We start from the raw sequence: 5,221 nt of genomic DNA, 5'->3' as shown, positions 1-5,221 counted from the left end.
TATATATATATATATATATGTACGTATGTATTTATATATATATATATATATAAAATATATAGTTTTAGGAAACTGTCTTAGATGATAAAACCTATAATTAGAGCCCAATGGTCTTGTTATTATGTAATGTAGCCCAACTTTTCTATTAATGACTCCATTAAGTGAAAGTGCTTTACGAAAAGGTTGTGTAATGATTATGGTGATGGCAATGATAATGACAAGCATGATGATAATGTTAATGACAATGATGATGATGACAATGATGATGACGACAATGATGATGATGTCACTAACATGGTAATGACTGTTGTGTGCTGTTTCAATTATTTTTATGCTGTCTTTATTTTTATGGTGTTGGAGAATGGTATGATGGTGAGATCTTGTTGTTGAGCCATTGGATTTTAACAAGCCTTCGAGCTGGCCTCTGTCACTTGCTCACAGCTGCGCCAATAGCTACAATCATAGACATTTTATTATGATATTTTTTTTTTTTTTTGAAATGGAAAAAAAAAAAAAAAAATTATAAACTTTGATGATGAAATGAGATGAGACAAAGGATAGAGAGAGATAAGGTAGGAATGTGCATGTGATGGGTGGTGATGGACAGAGACAGATTCATAACAAAAGAGAGAGAGAAAGAGAGAGAGAGAGAGGGAGTTCTTAGACTCTAAGGCTTTCATGTTTTTTAGTAAATCAGTCCACAACAGCTACAACCCACTCTTCCTTAGATGTTGATCTTCAAATACAACAACAATAAAAACACTAACATCATCTTTAGCAGTGGTAGTAGCAGTAATAGTAGTAGTAGAAATAGGATCAATGTCAAGAATATAAACAGCAACAAAAGAGTGATGTTAATAAATCTGATGACAATTGAGGCACAGTGTGATTTATTTTGAAGGCCTGACAGTTGAAAATGTCTAAATTTTAGCCAATTCCATTAGATGATATCAAGTGTTATGCATTTGCAACACACACACACACACACACACACACACACACACACACACACACACACACACACACACACACACATACACAAGCATGCACACACATGTATTATATAATCTGAAATTATTCACATACATGAAACATGAAGGTGGTGCTACATCATGACCTTGGCCAGGTTGGGTGAAGCAAACTTTAGGAACATATTGTCATTTTATTAGTAGCAGATTGTCGAAAATCTTTAGAGTGCTCGACAAATTACCTTGCAGTATTTCCCACTAGTCTCTATGTTCTGGGTTCAAATCCTGCAGCGGTCAACTTTGCCTTTTATCCTTCTGAGGGCTTGTAAAAAAAAAAAAACTATTCATATACTAGGACCAATGGTATCAACCAATCTTTTCCTTCAAGACTGCTGGCCTTGTACCTAAATAAGAAACATATATTATCAGTATTTTCTTGAAGAGATTAGTTTGGTAGAATTGTCTAAGTTCTTTTCTTTTATTCTTTTACTTGTTTCAGTCATTTGACTGAAGCCATGCTGGGGCACCACCTTTAGTTGAATGAGTTGACCCCAGGACTTACTTTTTGTAAGCGTAGTACTTATTCTATCATTCTCTTTTGATAAGTTATAGGGATGTAAACACACCAACATTGGTTGCCAAGCAATGGTGGGGGAACACACAAGCATATACCATATATATATATATGACGAGTTTCTTTCAGATTCCATCTACCAAATCCATTCTCAAGGCTTTGGTTAGCCTGAGGCTATAGTAGAAACACTTGCCCAAGGTGACATGCAGTGGGACTGAACCTGGAACCATGTGGTTAGGAAGCAAGTTTCTTACCACACAACCTCACCTACACCTATCAACAAATTGTTTTGTGCTATATGTTCTGGCTCTTTATGTTCTGAGTTCAAATACTGCTGAGGTCAATTTTACCCTTCATGCTTTTGAAGTTAATAAAGTACTATTCAAATACTAGTGATCAATGGTAACAACTAACTCTGCCCACCACAATTTCAGGCCTTGTGCCTATACGAAAAATAATTATTTTCTTATAAGTTAGCCACAGTATTAGGGACAGCACTCAACCCATGTCAGTCTCTAAAACCGACAGAGGCATCAGATATATAACCTTCTGCAGGCCTACCAAGATAGGTAGAGTCAATAATGTTTTAGAGCAGCAGTTGGTCGATACAAAGATCAATACTACAGTAGACATTTGGGAAGTAAATTTAATTCTTTAAATTCACACTTCATCGGGCTGTGTGAATTAGGTACCACATTGCCTGGGAGTGATATTTCTGATAGGCTTGTTATTTTTTACAGAAAAGCAATCACCTTTTCCTTCACCCACAACCTCATATGATAAAAATTCAAGTGTCAAAATACAATGGGGATATTGGGAAAGGCTGCCAAGTAAATGTAAAGATAAACATATATACTCATATATAACCATGCAGACAATAATATAGACATACAGACACACAAGTACATGTTAATGTAAATACACTCATGCATACACTTTGGACCCATGGGGTCATATAAAAACTATTCATCCTTGAAGATTCGTAAAACTATAGGCACACATACATAAATACACACACACACACAAATATACTAACTCAGGCACATGTCCAAGCATAGAACCAAGTACATAAAATGAACATCATATACACATAGTGTGAATGAACAAACCATACACATAATGATGTATTTACATAAATACATTCATATATATATATATATATATATATATATATATATATATATATATATACACATACTATATACACATACACACACACACTTGTACACATACATAAATACACAAACACACACATACATATGTACATACAGTAATAATAATCTTTGGGTGGAATTTATAAATATTTTAATGCATCACTACATGTGTTTCCACAAATCACAAATCTATAAATTTCTCTCTCTCTCTGTAATCATCCCAGGAATATGGACTGTGGTCTTAAGAAACATGTGATTTGAGGAAATGTGTATAGCAATGTATTAAAATATTTATAAATTCCATCTAAGGATTATCATTATTACTACTATATCTATCCAGCTTGGTGCAACCCCAAAAAACTGGTATTGCCAGTCAGCAGTATTAGGCTGTGACCAACATAATAGAATTGGAACTTCTATATGCATATTCAAAACGTTTCCACTAAACGAACTTAAAGGGTATATATACATATATATACACACATATACCATTATTCTTTAACATTCATTTTCTCATGCTTGCATGGGTCAGATAGAATTTGTTAAGGTAGATTTTCTACAGCCACCTGCTCTTCTTGTTACTAAGCCTCACCTGACTTCAAGCAAGGTAATATTTCATTATGAGGCAGGAAACAAACAACATTGCTGGTGTGATTGGGAAGCTCTTTTAATATCAAGACAATGACGCATACAAACATACACACAGACATATACATCAGTTGTCTTTCAGTTTTCATCCACCAAATACACTCAACTTAGGGCAATAACAGAAAACACAATGCCTTTCAGTAGAACTGAACTCAGTTCTGGCTCAATTTCTCTGTGGTTATATATATAGCTATTTTCACACACACGCACACACACACAGAGTCATAAAGAATTGGGCTAGTCTTCTTAAAAGTAAATAGTGGTGAACCTCTAGATCAATCCAATTATCTGAGAACAATTAAACATCAAGTTCACATTTCACTGATTTCAAAATAGTAAAACTACTTTAACCACGAAAGGAGGCGATGGAAAGTTTGCGATTCATAACAACAGTAATTTCTTAACTCATCTTTAGAATCTTTGGTATTTGTTAAAGAAATGAGTCTTCATTAGTCATTAGTTCAAATGTGATAATAATTATCTAATTCAATAAATGAAATTTGCTCTAAGTATTTAATCTAATAGCCGAGATAAATATACAAACAAACAACATTTGGAGTTTCCAGGTGCATCTAGTTTGATAACTTCAACAACAACTAGATAAATAATGTTGCTTCAGTGATAACGCTTTAAACTTTATGACTTAAAGGTGATGAAATAAATCAGTTCAAGCTGGTGTGTGTTGCAGGAGGCAAACATTTCTGTCCTTTGTAGATGACATCAGTAAACAGATATTTTGCCAAAGGAAAAAAAAAAAAAAAAAAAAAAATGAAAATTAGTTTTATAACGTTCCCATAATACAATAAGTTTAAACTAATTCCATTCTGTGAACTCTTTTGAATTGATTTTTGCTTAGACCTGAACCAAAATAAGAGCTTGTAAGCGATATTTTGATCCACAAGACATAGCAGTCATATCTTCCTGTAAACATAATGACCATCTTAAAGTCATAAGTGTACGTTGAACAATGAAGTCTTTCATATACAAAAAAATAAAACCTACAAAAAAAAAAAAACGAGATGGGCATGGCTGAAATGCCCTTTATGTTTCATAAGCGTTGGCCTGAGCTTAACTGCCTAATGAACTGAAAATAAATTTAGCTAAGTGGTAATCTCCAAAACTAAGGGATTTTGTGACATTTATGTAAAAACCATGAGAACCATTATTGTTATAAGATAAACAGAATATTTGGATTTAATTTTGTGAAATCTATTTTTATGAGTGGACGTGAATGTGTGTCTAAATCTGGTCTGGTGTGGATGGGTGCCTATCATAGTGCCTCGAAGTCAAAGGACCAAATTTCAAATGATTTCAAAAAGAATGAAAATAACAAAAACCTAAAATACTGGATGCTCAGAATACCAAATGTTGAAATACTTTAGGGAAAAATAATGTGTAAAATATTCTTAAAGACATACAGTTATGGTTTGAAAAAGGAGTTAATAAAAAGGTATATTCTAACTTTTTAGCTATTCATTTATGTTACGTTACATAAGCATAACAAAGACAAGCAAGATATGGTGAACAAATTTACTTAGAAGTATTTAAATAAAAGAAGTATATCAATGCAGATTTTACTGTGCAGTTAAGAAGTTTGCTTCCCAATCACAAGGTTTCAGATTCAGTCCTATTTTGTAGAACCTTGGTCAAGAGTTTCTCTCAATAACACTGTGTAGGCCTAAGCTTTGAGAGTGAATTTGGCAGATGGAAGCTGAAAGAAATCCATTATACAGAGTCCACCAAAAAAATGTATACACACTCCAGGAAAGGAAAAATCTGTATAAATATTTATCTTGTACAAGTACCTCTGTAAATATAGATACCTCTTTCGGTGTTTTATCAAATTGCAATAACACTGAATAAATTTCAATAACATT

Source organism: Octopus bimaculoides, chromosome 5 (assembly GCF_001194135.2).
Source record: "Octopus bimaculoides isolate UCB-OBI-ISO-001 chromosome 5, ASM119413v2, whole genome shotgun sequence".
NCBI lineage: Eukaryota > Metazoa > Mollusca > Cephalopoda > Octopoda > Octopodidae > Octopus > Octopus bimaculoides.
The sequence above is the reverse complement of the archived record's forward strand: the minus strand, read 5'-3'. Positions refer to the sequence as shown.